This window comes from Saccopteryx bilineata, chromosome 5 (genome assembly GCF_036850765.1).
Source record: "Saccopteryx bilineata isolate mSacBil1 chromosome 5, mSacBil1_pri_phased_curated, whole genome shotgun sequence".
NCBI lineage: Eukaryota > Metazoa > Chordata > Mammalia > Chiroptera > Emballonuridae > Saccopteryx > Saccopteryx bilineata.
Genome location: NC_089494.1, coordinates 262,024,691 through 262,041,622, shown reverse-complemented (window position 1 = coordinate 262,041,622; position 16,932 = coordinate 262,024,691). Strand labels below are relative to the sequence as shown.

At 52.1% G+C, this 16,932-nt stretch overlaps 1 protein-coding gene across 1 annotated transcript in view; it reads left to right on the top strand.

The window, feature by feature from the left end:
- The first annotated feature begins 12,157 nt into the window (after positions 1–12,157).
- Positions 12,158–16,932, top strand: part of JAKMIP1 (janus kinase and microtubule interacting protein 1) — an 88,335-nt gene continuing 83,560 nt past the window's right edge. Inside the window, exon 1 of the mRNA XM_066233301.1 lies at positions 12,158–12,396. The gene's annotated coding sequence lies outside the window, so the exon portion shown is untranslated. The remainder of the gene's footprint in view (positions 12,397–16,932) is intronic.

Sequence of the window (16,932 nt, the reverse complement as noted above, 5' to 3'; positions counted from 1 at the left end):
TGACCCCGCTTACATTCCCCGCCTTGGCGAGGTCTCCCCTGCCTGTCCCGGGTAGCTGCCCGCCTCCCCCTCCACCGTCATTCTCCTTCTTTTCGGCACTTTTTTCTTTCCTCTGAAATCATCGCCATCTGAAGCGGGTTTGTTCCCTTGTTTGTGGTCACGCCCCCATCCCGATAAGCTCAAGCACCTTGCGGGCAGGAGCCTCGCCTGGAGTGCTCTCTCTGATCTCCCAGTGTCAGGTATTGGCATGCAGTAGGCGCTCAATAAATAATCCTTGCTGTTGCTGGGAGTCAGATGTGACTTCATTTCCTGACTCTACCGTGCTAGCCCTGTGATCACTTAACCGTTCTGAGAGCTCCTTTGTTCAATACAGAGCGTGTCCGATATCTCGGGGTTGGTGTGAAGGTCAGAAGTAACCTGTGCAGACCATCCAGAGCCATGCTGGTGGCCATCGGTGTTTGCACCCGGTGTGGAGTGGTCATAAAGACTGAGAATGAGTTCCCTGACTCACACGCTTGTTTGCCTCGAAGAAGCCGGGGGACCTCCTGGGCGCTGAGTGTCCAATAACAAGGCAGCCACTCCGGCCTGCTGAGCGCTGAAATGGGGCTTGTCTGAACTGACATGAGTTGGTGAGTGAAAAGTACACATTTCAGAGACTTTGAATGAAACAGAGAGTCAAGAGTCTCAATAATAATTTTAGCATTGGTTACAAGTTGAAAAATATTACTATTAGATTTTTGAGGCCAAGTCAAATGTTGTATTAAACTGGGTTTCACCTGTTTCATTTCATTTCATTTTTTTTTAATGTGGCTACTAGAACGTTGCACATTATGTGTGGGGCTCACGCTGCATTCCTTCGGGGCCGTGCCGCTGTAGGCTGTAGGCTCCTTGCGGGCAGGAACCAGGCTCAGGGCCCAGTGGCTCTGCCTTCCGTGGAGCTGGAGACCCTAGGCAGGCAGTTAGTTATTCTGCGTGTGCTCCAGTTTCCACCTCTCCGACTAGGGACGCTCGTTTTTTTTTTTTTTTTTTTTTTTTTTTTTTTATTTATTCATTTTTAGAGAGGAGAGAGAGAGAAGAGAGAGAGAGAGAGAAAGAGAGAGAGAAGGGGGGAGGAGCTGGAAGCATCAACTCCCATATGTGCCTTGACCAGGCAAGCCCAGGGTTTCGAACCGGCGACCTCAGTATTTCCAGGTCGACGCTTTATCCACTGCGCTACCACAGGTTAGGCTAGGACGCTCGGTTTGATGACGACAATGACAGTGCACATCTGAGGGCCTCCTGTGTGCTCCTGGAAGGAGCCAGCGCCCCATGGAGACCGGGCCCCGCGAGTCCCTGGCCACGGCAACCTTCACTCTTAGAGTTGGGGTGTGGAGGGGAGTCCCGCAGTCTACACAATCTCAATAAATCACAAGCCCAGTCCTAAGACCGTGACTGTCCCTAAAGCTCTCGCTAAGGAGACGAGATGGCAGAATCAAACTGGGGAGGAGAGCCGGGTCCCCTGTTGACGGTAAACAGATCGACAGCCAGATATTTCTCCAGCACGATGAGTTTCTCTGGGGCACGGCCGGGCCACCCTCTGGTTTTGCGCATCCCCTCTTCTCGGAACCTCATCTCCACTGCTTTCTGTCAGCCCAGAAGGGACTCTGGTGTGGGTCCCGGCCCCAGCCACGAGTCACGAGGGAGAGGAGCTCATTCACCCCGAGCTCTGGTGTCCCGTCCCAGCTCCAGCGTGCCTGTTCTCCGTGTGGAGAGGCCCCGGGGGAGGGCTTTCTCCAGCTCTGCAGGGCTCAGCTAGCCCTGGTTGCCACACCCACACCTGCTCGCAAGTGCCTGGCCTTAGGCTTGAGCACCCCCAACCCTGTGCTCACCGAGGGTCCTATTTTTGTTGTTGTTACATTGGCCCGATTGTCCCCTTTCTTTCAAGCTGAACCTCGGAACAGGTTTTGGAAGCCACACCTTCTTTCTGGAAGTCAGCAGGGCCGCCTCCCTGGGCCGGGGCCGCTGGGGGTGTGAGCTCGTGAAGCCGGGTGGTCCTCGGGATTCTGGAGCACGTCCTGGAGTCTCCCAGGATCCGGGCTGGGTGAGGTTATTTTTGCCAGCCCGACACCTTGTTTTGGACAAACGCCTGGATGCCCCACATCGTGCCCCTTCTGTTTAAACCACCAGACACGTGGGCGCTTTCCTGACATCTCTCTTTCCCTGAGAGTGTGCCAGTCACCCAGGGCGAGCCCAGTTTGTCAGGACCTGGCCTTACGGGTCCCCTGAGCTTTCTGGAGGGATGGCCAAAATGCAAATGAGACACTTCAGACCAAACACCCAAACAGATCCTGGTGCTGGAGAGGGTATCAGGAATCGGGAGTGCTCGAGCCAGAAGATGGTGGTGTGTGTGTGTGTGTGGTGTGTGTGTGGTGTGTGTGGTGTGTGTGGTGTGTGTGTGGTGTGTGTGTGTGGTGTGTGTGTGGTGTGTGGTGTGTGTGGTGTGGTGTGTGTGTGGTGTGTGTGGTGTGGTGTGGTGTGTGTGGTGTGGTGTGGTGTGTGTGGTGTGTGTGTGGTGTGTGTGTGGTGTGTGTGGTGTGTGTGTGGTGTGTGTGGTGTGTGTGTGGTGTGTGTGGTGTGGTGTGGTGTGTGTGGTGTGTGTGGTGTGTGTGTGGTGTGTGTGTGGTGTCTGTGGTGTGTGGTGTGTGCGTGGTGTGTGCGTGGTGTGTGCGTGGTGTGTGCGTGGTGTGCGTGGTGTGTGTGGTGTGTGCGTGGTGTGTGTGGTGTGTGTGGTGTGTGTGTGGTGTGTGTGGTGTGTGTGTGGTGTATGTGTGGTGTGTGTGTGTGTGTGCGTGGTGTGTGCGTGGTGTGTGTGTGGTGTGCGTGGTGTGTGTGGTGTGTGCGTGGTGTGTGTGTGTGTGCGTGGTGTGTGTGTGTGCGTGGTGTGTGCGTGGTGTGTGCGTGGTGTGCGTGGTGTGTGCGTGGTGTGTGCGTGGTGTGTGTGGTGTGTGCGTGGTGTGTGTGTGTGTGGTGTGTGTGTGGTGTGTGTGGTGTGTGTGGTGTGTGTGGTGTGTGTGTGGTGTGCGTGGTGTGTGTGGTGTGTGCGTGGTGTGTGTGTGTGTGCGTGGTGTGTGTGTGTGTGTGGTGTGTGCGTGGTGTGTGCGTGGTGTGCGTGGTGTGTGCGTGGTGTGTGCGTGGTGTGTGCGTGGTGTGTGTGTGTGTGGTGTGTGTGTGGTGTGTGTGGTGTGTGTGGTGTGTGTGTGGTGTGTGTGTGGTGTGTGTGGTGTGTGTGTGTGGTGTGTGTGTGGTGTGTGTGGTATGTGTGTGTGGTATGTGTGTGTGGTGTGTGTGGTGTGTGTGTGGTGTGTGTGTGGTGTGTGTGGTGTGTGTGTGGTGTGTGTGTGGTGTGTGTGGTGTGTGTGGTGTGTGTGTGGTGTGTGTGGTGTGTGTGTGGTGTGTGTGTGGTGTGTGTGGTGTGTGTGGTGTGTGTGTGGTGTGTGTGGTGTGTGTGTGGTGTGTGTGGTGTGTGTGTGTGGTGTGTGTGTGGTGTGTGTGTGGTGTGTGTGTGGTGTGTGTGGTGTGTGTGTGTGGTGTGTGTGTGGTGTGTGTGGTGTGTGTGTGTGGTGTGTGTGTGGTGTGTGTGTGGTGTGCGTGGTGTGTGTGGTGTGTGTGTGGTGTGTGTGTGGTGTGTGTGGTATGTGTGTGTGGTGTGTGTGTGGTGTGTGTGGTGTGTGTGTGGTGTGTGTGGTGTGTGTGGTGTGTGTGTGTGGTGTGTGTGTGGTGTGTGTGTGGTGTGTGTGGTGTGTGTGTGGTGTGTGTGTGGTGTGTGTGTGGTGTGTGTGGTGTGGTGTGTGTGGTGTGTGGTGTGTGTGTGGTGTGTGTGTGGTGTGTGTGTGGTGTGTGTGGTGTGTGTGTGGGTGTGTGTGTGGTGTGTGTGTGGTGTGTGTGTGGTGTGTGTGGTGTGTGTGGGTGGTGTGTGTGTGTGGTGTGTGGTGTGTGTGGTTGTGTGTGTGGTGTGTGTGTGGTGTGTGTGGTGTATGTGTGGTGTGTGTGTGGTGTGTGTGGTGTGTGTGTGGTGTGTGTGGTATGTGTGTGTGGTATGTGTGTGTGGTGTGTGTGGTGTGTGTGTGGTGTGTGTGTGGTGTGTGTGTGGTGTGTGTGTGGTGTGTGTGGTGTGTGTGTGGTGTGTGTGGTGTGTGTGGTGTGTGTGTGGTGTGTGTGGTGTGTGTGTGTGGTGTGTGTGTGGTGTGTGTGTGGTGTGTGTGTGGTGTGTGTGGTGTGTGTGTGTGGTGTGTGTGTGGTGTGTGTGGTGTGTGTGTGTGGTGTGTGTGTGGTGTGTGTGTGGTGTGCGTGGTGTGCGTGGTGTGTGTGTGGTGTGTGTGTGGTGTGTGTGTGGTGTGTGTGGTATGTGTGTGTGGTGTGTGTGTGGTGTGTGTGGTGTGTGTGTGGTGTGTGTGGTGTGTGTGGTGTGTGTGTGTGGTGTGTGTGTGGTGTGTGTGTGGTGTGTGTGGTGTGTGTGTGGTGTGTGTGTGGTGTGTGTGTGGTGTGTGTGGTGTGGTGTGTGTGGTGTGTGGTGTGTGTGTGGTGTGTGTGTGGTGTGTGTGTGGTGTGTGTGTGGTGTGTGTGGTGTGTGTGTGGGTGTGTGTGTGGTGTGTGTGTGGTGTGTGTGGTGTGTGTGGGTGGTGTGTGTGTGTGGTGTGTGGTGTGTGTGGTTGTGTGTGTGGTGTGTGTGGTGTGTGTGTGTGGTGTGTGTGTGGTGTGTGTGTGGTGTGTGTGGTGTGTGTGGTGTGTGTGGTGTGTGTGTGGTGTGTGTGTGGTGTGTGTGGTTGTGTGTGTGGTTGTGTGTGTGGTTGTGTGTGTGGTGTGTGTGGTGTGTGTGGGGTGTGTGTGGTGTGTGTGTGGTGTGTGTGGTGTGTGTGTGGTTGTGTGTGTGTGTGTGGTGTGTGTGTGGTGTGTGTGGTGTGTGTGGTGTGTGTGTGTGGTGTGTGTGGTTGTGTGTGTGTGTGTGTGTGTGTGTAGGGGGATAGGGAGGCGGCATGCTGGGTGCCCCAGCCTCACGTGTTCACAACATAAATTATGACTTGGGATTCCACAGTGTACAAGCTTCGGGGCTGTAGCTTCCCTGCCCTTTTGTTGATGAACAGTAGGCAAACTAATGAGGTTTGGGTGTGTTTTAAATCACTCTCAGGGCTGATGAGTTTAGGGTGAGGTCTTATCTGTTTGTTGTAACAGGTGCAGATAGGAACTCCGTGCACCAGGCTTTCTTAGCATCTGTGCCAGGTGTCTGTGGCCAGGAGCAAGGCCATGCGTTTGAAAATACCCATGCTGTGGACTTTGCCATGAATTCCAACTGTCCCTTCCCACCTTGGTCCAAAGCTCTGAGATGTCACCACACTTCCAGTCACCCCGTGTCATAAAGGTGACCCCCAAACATTGTGAGTGGCTCCCCCACCCTGTGGGAGGGTCAAGTTTAGCCTGAACTCTTTCCACCCAGGCAGCTGGCAACGGACCTTTTCTGTGCAGGGCGCTCTATGACGACTGGATGGATAATTGATTTTTGTTTCCATTTACTGGGACCAGTGAGAGGAAAAAAAATCACGATTGATTCAAATGTGAGCCATTTAGGAACTGAACATTGTCAGAGAGGTCATTTTGCTGCCTGAATTAAAAAGAAATATACCTCTAGAGTTCTTGCGCTGACTTACATGCCAAAGACAGTGTCTGATTCTCTTACTGCAAAAGAACGCGGGAAAGGGGAGAATAGAGGAATGAAAAGGACACAAGGTGATGGAAAACAGAGTATGATGGCAGACGTGAACTAGCTGTGTCGACAGGACAACCAAGGGGCAGGTATTGTCAGAATATATTAAAAGCAATCAAACCGTGTGCTGTCCACAGGAGACACACATCTTTAGATCCAAAGATACAAATAAGAGGGCAAAAAAAGTTACATCGTGCAAAGGACAATCACAAGAAAGCTGGAGTGACTATACTGTTATAATACAAGATAGATTTGAGATAAAAATAAGAGATGAGACATTTTATAACATTTTATAATGATAAAAGGTTCACTCCATTAGGAAGATGTAACAGTTATAAACATATGTGCATACAACAACAGGGCACCAAATTACATGAGGTAAAAACAGACGGAAATGAAGGGAGGAATAGATAATTCAACAACAATAGTTGGATACTTCAATACCTCACTTTCAATAATGGGTAGAACAGCTAGACAGAAGGTCTGCAAGGAAATAGAAAACTTGAAAAACACTATAAACCTACCAGACCTAACAGACATCTATGGAATACTCCACCAAGAATATTAGAATGCATATTCTTTTTTTAATCTTATTTTTATTAATTTTAATACAGTGACATTGATAAATCAGGGTACATATGTTCCGAGAAAACATCTCCAGATTATTTTGACCTTTGATTATGCTGCATACCCCTCACTCAAAGTCAAATCATCCTCCGTCACCTTCTATCTGGTTTTCTTTGTGCCCCTCCCCTCCCCCCCCTCCCTCTCCTTCCTCGCCCCCTCCCCACCCCTCCACCCCACTCCCTGTTACCATCACATTCTTGTCATGTCTCTGAGTCTCATTTTTATGTCCCATCTATGCATGGGTTCATATAGTTCTTAGTAGAATGCATATTCTTAAAAAAAAATTTTTTTTTGAGGTATAATGGACATGTAACATTGTATTAGCTTCAGGTATACAACATAATGATTTGATACTATATATATATTGTGTGATGATCACAGTAAGTCTAGTTAACATCCATCACCATATATATATAGTTGCAATTTTTTTTTCTTGTCATGACAACTTCTAAGAAGTACTCTCTGCAATTTTCAAACATGCAACACAGTATTATTAACTACAGGTGCCATGCTGTACACCACAGCCCCAGACTTTGTACAGGTATTTTATAACCGGAAGTTTGTACCTTTGACCCACTCCACCCATTTCACTTCCCCTTCCCCCACCTCTGGCAGCCGCTAATCTTTTCTCTGTATCTGTGAGGTGTTTTTTTTTTAATTCCACATATAAGTGAGACCATGGTGTTTTGTCTTTCTCTGTCTGTGACTATTCACTCAACACAACGTCCTCAAGGTCCATCCATGTTGTTGCAAATGGCAAGTTGTTGTTTTTTAATGGCTCGATCGTATTCCATTGCATATATTATATATAGCAGATTTTCTTCATTGGTTCACCTGCCAGTGGACCCTTGGGTTGTTTCCATATCTTGGCTGTTGTAAATAATGCTGCAGTGACTGTGGGGCTGTGTGTATCTCTTTGAGGTAGTGCTTCCATTTTCTTTGGGTAAATACCCAGAAGTGGAATTGCTGGATCATATGGTGGCTCTGTTTTTTATTTTTTGAGGATGCTCCACACTGCTTGCCACAGGGGCTGCATCAGTTTACATTCCCAGCAACAGGGCACAGGGTGCCCTTGTATCCACAGCCTCTCAAGGATGTACCGTATTTCCCCAAGTATAAGACACACCTTAATATGGGGGCCCAAAATTTGAAAAAAAAAAATGTATTACATAAAGTTATCGAACTCAAGTTCTATTCATCGTAAAATTCATAGAACTCCTCATCTGCATGAAAAAGCAGGAAATGCAAGTAAAATAATCGATAACCTCTGGATAAGATGCACCGAGCTTTTAAACCACAAATTTTTAGGAAAAGGGTGCATCTTATACATGGAGAAATACGGTATACTCTTCTCCAGTGCACGTGGATCGGTCTCTGGGAACAGACCCTGTGCTGGGCTGTGAAACAACCTCGGAATTTAAAAGGATAGAAATGGTACGGAGTCCATTCTCTGACCACAGTGCAATGACGTCAGAAATCAATACCAGCAAACACAGGGCCTGGCCCGCTGCGGCACCTAAGTCTCGGCCTTGTCGGTAAGCCCCGTGCTTCCCTTCCACGCATCTCATCCTGGGTCACTCTCCGTCACCCCTCCACTTCCCGGCCGAACTGAAGTGCTGACGGCCTCACCCACTGGGTCTGGCTTCCACGCCTTTGCTCCCGTGGCCCCTCTTCCTGGAGTGCCCACCCCTCTGCTGCCCTGCCCCCTCCTGGTCTCACGTCTGCGCCCTGCCCACCCTGCCTCGCACAAACACCCCACCCTAGTGAGCCGCGGTGAGGACGGTGTGTGACGTGTGACGAAAGGAGCTGAGTGGTGGTTCTCCAGCTGGGGCCCTGGACCAGCGGGGGAGCGTCACCTCGGAGCATGTTAGAAATGCACACTCTCAGGCCTCACCCTGAGCTGCTGCATGGAAACACCAGTCTTTAACCGAAGCCCTCTGGGAAATTCCCGTGCCTCTCGGGTCTGAGAACCAAGGCAGGCAGGGCTGGCCCCCACTTGCCCTGTGGTTACAGACATTTGGCTGTTTCTAAACTAGTTGGCAGCTGGTTGGTTGCCTCCAATCGGCACGAATGACCCCTGCCATCTTGCTGACTCTATAGGGGAGAGCAGGGGACCTTGTTTCGCAGAGTGGAAGGGGCAGTTATTCCCGGTCCAAGCTGGCGCTCAGCGGGAAGGGCGTGCAGGTCCCCAGTGGCTTCTGGAAGAAGGAGGAGCCCTGACCGCTGTCCTGCGCTCTCTGTCCTCATGATGGCTGCTGGGGGCTGTGTCATTTCCAGGAAAGGGGGCAGAGCAGGGAAACAGCCCTGGCTCAGGAGTTGTAAGGCCTGGGTTCGAGGACTGCCCACCCACGCCCTGCCTGAGATGCCTGCCGCGACCCTGCCTTCCCACGGGTGTTTGTGGGCTGCCTGCTGTGTGCTGGATGCTCATTTCGGCTCTCCTGGGGCCCACTGAGCAGGGATGGCAGTCATAGGTCGTTATAGGACAACACAATGCCCTTTCCCGTCTGGGTCTCTCTGTAAAGTGGAGTGAACAACCCCACCTCAATGTACAAAATGGGAATGATGGTTTCTCATCACAGTATTTTGTGAGTTTAACCTTATGGCCCTTGCTAGTTGTAAGGCCAGTCAGCGAGACCAGAGATGAATATAACTTTCAAAATGAAAAGTTTGGGGTGACAGCAGTCTTACCAGCCACGGCGTCTGAGCGTTACCAGGCTCTTGCCGTGGCTGTGGAAAGAGTCTGTGTTTGAGAAGTTTACATACCGTGTTGGCAGTGGGTAAGGACCTTGTCAACGACTCTCTTGAAGTCTCAGGATCCATTTCTCTGGAGATGACAGGAGGGCTGTACTCCCAGATGTGCAGGAAACTGAGTATCTCCCTGGTGGCCCAGGGCCCTGCGGGGCTGGGCTTACAGAGGGTTAGCATTTGGTGGTGTGCAGCTTATTTGAGTTTGCATGCTGTTTGTGTACTTTAAAATTAGCACGCCTAAAAAAACAGAATCAAACATTTGTTGCCCCGGACCCCTGACCCCTGACCCCTGACCCCCCGAGCGTCTTCAGGGAGCAGCTGGGCCCCATGGCAGGTGGTGTGAAATCCAGGCCGGTCATCACCGCTGCTGCCTGAGGTGCTGGTGGGTCTGCTCCAGTTTAGACACTGGCCCCCACCCCTTCACAGACACCTGCACCTGTGTGCTGTCATCTGCCCTTCGGTATCACATTTGGTTCTTTGTTCAGTCTCAACCTCCAGGTGTCCCTGTGTTCCTGAGTCTGGGACCTGGGGAGGTGGGGCCCCCGGGACCATCGGTGGCCGAGCTGAGCTGGACGGAGAACTGTATTTGGGCCGGCACTGGCCCCACTACATGTCTCTGTGGACAGACCTGAAGGGTCCAGAGCTGGTCTGAAGGTCCTGTCCACCCACCCCTTCCTCAGAACGGCTCTTGAGTTATGAGTGTGTTTGGGAAGAGCAGCCATCGTACCAGGAAAGGGTGACATCATGCTGAAACTACACCTGGCTATGTCACTCCTCTGCTCAGCGGGCTCCCCGTGGCCCAGGATGAAGCACTCGCTCCTGTCACCTCACCTCTTGATGTACTTGCTTTTACCAATGGTCTTAGCTCAGGCTGCTATAACAAAAATACAACAGACAGTGTGCTTTAACAACATAAATATATTTCTCACAGTTTTGGAGGCTGAACGTGAGCACAAGATCAAGGTGCTGGCCAGTTCAGTTCCTGGCGAGCGCTTTCTTCTGGGCTTGCAGATGGCTGCCTTCTCACTGTGTGCTCACCAGGTCAAGGAGAGAAGTAAGCTCTCTTATTTTTTTTTTTTTTTTGTTAGAGGAGGGGAGGCAGAGAGACAGACTCTTGCAAGCACCCTGACTGGGACCCACCCAACATGCTCACTAGGGGGCGATGCTCTGCCTATCTGGGGCCATTGCTCCACTGTTCAGCAACAGAGCCATTTTTTAGCACCTGAGACAGAGGCCAGTTCATTCGAACCAATTGACCCATGGCTGTGGGAGGGTAAGAGAGAGAGAGAGAGAGAAGGGGGAGGAAAGATGGAGAAACAGATGGTCACTTCTCCTATGTGCCCTGATTGGGAATCAATCCTGGGACATCTACACACCTGGGCTGATGCTCTACCACTGAGCCAACTGGCCAGGGCCTTCTGTCTCTTCTTATAAGGACACTAATCCCATCATAAGTGCTCTTCCTGAGTGACTTAATCACTTCCCAAAGACCTCACTTCCAAATACCATCATATTGGGGACTGAGTTTCAATCTATGTATTCTGTGGGGTGGGGGAGAGGCAGACATTCAGTCCATAACACTGACCCTTACCTTATGGAATGGTCTGGGTCACTTGAACTTGCCAGGACCCCTCTGGTCCCCCGTCTTGGCACATCTGTGCCCTCTTCCCAGCAGAGAGGTGGCTCAGGCCCACCTCCTCAGACACTTCCCTTTCTCCCCCAGCCCTGCCCATCTTTCTGGCCCAGCCCTGGCCACACTGAGGCTCTTGCTTTTCACAGTCTTTCTTTCTCACTGGCCAGATCGCAGGAACTGAGTGGGATTCATGTCTGAGGGCCCCGTGCCCAGCACAGGGCCTGGCACGGCAGGCCCTGGGATGTTGCTGAATGAAGGAGTGAATGACTGAATGGAGCTTGTGCTCCTGCTGCTCACCCTGCCTAGTTGCTGTCCAGCCTTGCTGTGCCCCTGCCCCTTTATCTGCGTGCCCACTGCTTATCATGGCCAGGCCCTCCTTCAGAAGTCCCTTTCCTCCCTCTGCTGGCCCCCCTGGTCCCTGGTCTACTTACCACCTGGGCTTGCTACAGTCTGCTTCCTGGCTTGTCTCCCTGCCTTGCCTAGAACTCCTCCAGGGTGTGGATGAGCCATCAGGACGCCGTCCTGGGCCAGCGAGTCCAAGGACTCAGCGTAGTCTGTCCCTGATAAAGTCACCTTGGCCACCTTTCTTCCCCACCAAGCTGCTAGCACCCTGGTAGTGAGTAACCCAATAGTAAGTCCACCTTGGTCTGAGCACCCCAGCCCTGTGATTCCTGTCCCCCTCTGAGCCCCTGGTCTCTCCCTACTTGTCTCAGCCTCGTGCTCCCCCCACCCTTGACCTCCCAGTTCTGGAGTCACTTTCGTTGTTTTTTTTTTTCTTCTTCTTTTTCTGAAGCTGGAAACGGGGAGGGACAGTCAGACAGACTCCCACATGCGCCCGACCCGGATCCACCCGGCACGCCCACCAGGGGGCGATGCTCTGCCCCTCCAGGGCGTGTCGCGACCAGAGCCACTCTAGCGCCTGGGGCAGAGGCCAAGGAGCCATCCCCAGCGCCCGGGCCATCTTTGCTCCAATGGAGCCTCTGCTGCGAGAGGGGAAGAGAGAGACAGAGAGGAAGGAGGGGGGTGGGGGTGGAGAAGCAAATGGGCGCTTCTCCTATGTGCCCTGGCCGGGAATTGAACCCGGGTCCCCCGCACGCCAGGCCGACGCTCTACCGCTGAGCCAACCGGCCAGGGCTGGAGTCACTTTCTAGAGAGAAGCTGGGACACATGAGCTCCGCGTCCCCCTGCCTCTAGGTTTATGCACACCGCCGGCACTCAGTACGTGTCTGTGGAGGAGCGCCCTGGGTTCATCATCGAGTGGCTGGTGGAGAAAGGATGTGGAAACCACAAAAGAAGTTGCTTTTTTGCTTGAGAGTCACCAGTCACACTGCTTTTTCTCAGTGTTATCAGTGTGTGACACATCTCAGCAGAGGTGGGACAGAAATGATCTGACGGCTGGGGCCTTTTTGGGACTTCTTAAGGGATCCTTGAACATCAGTGAAGGGCCAGCAAGTGGAAGATGCAAGAGCAAAGGCTTTGCGTTCAGGTGGGGAATTGAGCAAGTCCTTGACTTGCTGTCAGCTGAAATTTTGTCCCTACGAAATGAGGAACATAACGTGTGTCTCTCCAGGACCTCGTGAGCACCAAGATTGTGTGTGTAAAGACCTGGTGTCTTCTGGCTGCTTGGAGAGTGGCAGTCCTCTGCCCTCAGGTATGCAGACTGTCTGGGGCTCAGTTGACCAGTTAATACAGTTATTTGGCCTTTCTTTGGATATGGCAGTACTTGGGTCACTTTTCTGGCTCTGTTCTCAGGTCCTTGTGTCATATCTGGCACCTGGAAGCCATGTAGCAGAGCAGATAAGAGCATGGACACTGGAGCCAGATCGCCTGGGTACTACTTTGCCACCGCTGTCTGCTAGCTGGATCACCTTGGCCAGGGTACTTCACCCCTCCCGGCTGGGACACTAAAATGGGGCATTAATAATATATCAGAGGACTTGGGGATAATAGATGATTTGGAAAATTTGGAACAATTTTCTGGCACAGAGTGACAGCTGTATGATCAGGGACAGTTGGTATTACTGCTTGGCACATGCTTGTTCAGTTGCATTGCATTCTGTCCGATGGGCGAGTGGGTGCTGCCACGGAGCTTTATTTTCCTTGCAGCACAGGTATTGGTTCCCATTGCTCACCCCCACCTCAACGCTTCTTTCCTGGTCAGCATCTGGTAAGATGTTGCAGTGAAATGCTAAATTAACAAGAAAGCTTCAGGTGTACAGAATGTTCTAAAGGAAGTTTCATCATGTTCCTATGAAGGTCGATAAAAACTCTCCTTCCTCTCTATTTGGTGAGAATTTTAATATGTGGGTTTCTGAATATGAGTAGCAGTTTTATCAGAAATTGTGTTTGTGTGTTTGGTGGGAAATTGAGGTAAGTGGTTTCTGATGGTATTAGAGGCGTTTCATGAACTGGACTATTTTGAAACTGTTTTGTGGAAGTGTTAGGGCAGATTCAGTGGCATTTAATTTGTGGTCTATACGGTTTGTTCTTGGAGGGTGATGGTATGGTGTGCAGGAAGGAGCCTGGATGTTCATTCCCTTAAAAATATCCTTGGGTGCCTCCTTAGAGCATGTCAGGCATGATGCTGGGTCCTAGGACAGATGACAAAATGGCCACAACTCTTTGGGCAGCTGGGATGTGGCCTTAGAGTCCAACAGACCTGCATCTGAGTCCTGACTCTGCCACTTACTGACTGTGAAGGTTGGGAAGTGATTTCACCTCTTTGAGCCTCAGTTTCCTTATCTTTCAGATGGGATAGTACTGTTACCTGTTGTACAAGAAAGTTTTGAGGATGGATTGAGCTGGGTATGCCAAGCACATTGCCTGGCATGAAATAGGCTCTTATAAATGACAGTTCCTGGTTTAGCTGCAGCTTTAGGGCCTCGGGGCAGGAGTGGTACCCTGAGAGAGCCATGCAGCCTGACTCGGGGCCACCCCTGGGCCACTTCCTTCCCCTTGTTCTATGCTTGGCAGATTAGGGAACGGGCAGAGGCACCTGTGTCTGAGAACAAGGACCCTGGTTTCTTGTGGGTTTGTGGCTTTGCTGTGTTGTTTCATTGATGGTCCCCATGAGGATTTCTGGAAGGCCAGGGAGGAAGGCAGTGGTGGATGGGACAGGGTCTCGCAGGCAGCACAGCCAGCAACCCCCTCCCCCACCACCACCAAGCCCCACCAGGCTCAGCCTCTGGTCCCGTTCCACCCGGTCTCTCAGCTGTGGCGTTTACCGACTGCCCTCCCGGGCAGGGGCTTCATCTTCCTCTCCAGGTGGCTCAACCAAGGAGACGAAGCCCTGGGAGGTGGCAGAGTGGGGCCCAGGGTGACAGCCTGGCCCTCTTTCCACTCACACCGAGGCTTTCCGGGCGGGCTCAGCGAAGACCGCATTAGGAAGCTAAGTTTTTTAAGGCACGTCCTTCATGTAGGCTGCCAAACAAGGCTTCATTTCATAAAAAAGCAAAAAGTGAAAAGCATCTAGTCTTTATTTTCCCCCTACCCTGACCATATATGCCAATTTGATATTTTATTGGGGTCCTACTGTTTCAACTTGGCAACTAGACGCACTTTTTAAGCACAGCCAACAACTCGTTCTGAAGGTTTCCCCACTGCCTGGTTCCTCTGCAGTAGTTTCTCCATCCCGCGGGGGAGGGGCGGGACAGGAAGCAGGTGCTGGGCGTGGCCAAGGCGGCTGGGCGGTGGGTGGTGACCGGAAGCGGAAGCGGAGGGGTCACGCTGGGATTTAAATGTCTGTGGTGGGAACTGCCCAGGAAGTGGAAGGGTGGTTAGCCTTACCTGTTTTCTTTTTATTTTTTTTGCACAAACTTGCCTTTGGAGGTGAAGAAACTTGACAGGGGAGGGAGAAGAGGAGTCGCCGGCAGAGGGATGGCTCTCAGGGTGTGAGAGGCGGAGGCTGGACAGAGCCAGGTGCTTCCCAGGCCGCTGAGATGATGGTGGCCGTGATGTGGGTGGTGGCATTGGGGGGAAGCCGAGGGGGTTGTATTAATAATGTTCAAGGGGAACCCCGGCGTGATGCTAGGGCTGTTCTTCGCAGCTCCCCCTGGCAGGGGCTGCTTTGCATCAGACCCCGCTGTGGCCACCTTACTTAATCGGTGTAGGATTATGTCTGGCTCAGGCGACATGATGTGATGTCGGTCCCACAGCAGTAAGGGATGGAGCCAGGATGCCACTCTGGGTCTGCCTGACAGTGAAGTCCAGGCTTCTTGGGGAGTCCCGGGCCTTCAGGGGCGAGAGGCTTGGCGATCCTGGAGGGCTTCCTGTAGCAGGTGGTGAGGTGGCTTATAAACCTTTACTAGACTAAATAAGGAGCCAGGCTAGGAAGAGTACAGGATTGGGAGTGAAGAACTGGGTTCACAGCCTGCCTCCCTGTGTACATTTGGGTTGGACACCCACCCTCTCTCTGGGCTCCCTGTCCCATCTGTAGCGTGGGGAGGTGGGGCCAGATGGCCTTTCTTAATGTGTCTTCCAAGTCTGGAGTTTCTTTCTTCTCTACATCAATGTTTGCTAAATATTTTTTTCTTTGGGAAGCCTGATGTCTGACTACCCACACCCTCTCCCTCCCCAAGGTCCCTTTGTGGTTTCAGGATGTCAGCAGGTGTCCAGGCAAGGGTCACTGTTCCTGACAAGTGCTATGCCCTGTCCTGCCACTTTGAGAGAGTCCAGCTTGCTCTGTACACACAGGCTGTCAGTGCTGCTAGTATGTCCACTCACTGGGGGACGCCATGAAGCAAGCCCTGGCGCCTGAGAGATCTGTGTTCAAATCCCTCGTCTTCCTGCACGTTCAGTGGAATCTTGCACCAGTCAGTTTGCCTCTGAGAGCCTCCGTTTCCCACTTATAAACATGGAGGTATTACCTCCTGTCCTTAATGACCTCAGCCCTGTGCCCCTTCTGAGTGGGTCAGGGTGACATGACACAGGGCTGCTTCCCCTGGCTGCAGAAACACAGCCCTGTGGGTAGGAGTGATGAGCTCAGTAAGTGTTTGGAGAGGTTAAAAATGCATTAAAATGTACAGTATAGCTTAACTCGAACTTCAAGAATTCTTCCCTGTCCCCATTCACTTGGGCTGTAAGTCCTGTCTGTTTTTGCTTCCTAAAATGTTCATCTCCCTGGCTAACCTGAGGCCTCTTTATCTCCCACCAGATAAAGATACAACCTCAGCACTGTCTCTGCCTCCACGGGGCCTCCTCCAGGTAGTCCTCAGTGTTGATCTTGAGCAACTGGTCTGCCATGCATAGGAGCCTGATCTTTTCCTCCCAGGCGCAAACCTCACCATGGCTCCCTGCTGTGCTCAGGGTCAAGTTCAAGTCCTTTGGGGATAGTCCTTCCTCTCTCTCACTAGACCTCCGGAATCTCCAGGGCAGCACTGTGACTTGTTCCTCTCTGAATCTTTAGTGCCTAGGAAAGTGGCCCTTTATTGGTCCTCAGTGTACGGAAATTCTATTTACCATCGTGTGTGTACTGCGCGGGGTACCTCATCCTCTGTTAGGAGTTCCGGTTACTGACGTGGATAATGTCAGTATTATTATCTCACATAGATGAGAAAACAGGTTCAGAGAGGACAAGGGTCTTAATGGGATTTAATATGCTCATTGAGTAAATATGTGGCTACTCTTGTAACCTCTTGAAATGGAGTCATGAGGCATCTATTACTTTTTTTTTTTTTTAAGTGAGAGGAAGAGACATAGAGAGAGAGACTCCCGCATGTGCTCCAACCAGGATCCACCTGGCAAGCCCAATCTGGGGCCAATGCTCAAATCAACCAAGCTATCCTCAGTGCCTGAGGCTGATGCTTGGACCAACCAAGCTTTGAGCCACTGGCTGTGAGAGGGGAAGAGAGAGAGAAGGGGAAGAGCAGATGATCACTTCTCATGTGGTTCCATCTCCTGACTGGAGATCAAAGCCAGGATGTCCACACACATAGGGCTGATGCTCTATCCTCTGAGCCAATTGGCCAGGACCTATGACCTTAATTGGAAACAGAAGTTTGAGCCTTGAATCCAAAGTCTTTTCCAGGTGCAGAGACAGCCAAGGATTGGCAGTCAGGCCGCAGGTGTGGGCAGGCAGTCAAGGGCAGCATCCATCTGCTTGGGCAGAGCCGGGTAGGAAATCCTGCCTGGTGCCAGCCACGCTGGGGTGAGCCCTCAGCTGGAGTCAGGCCACCAGTTTTATCACCTA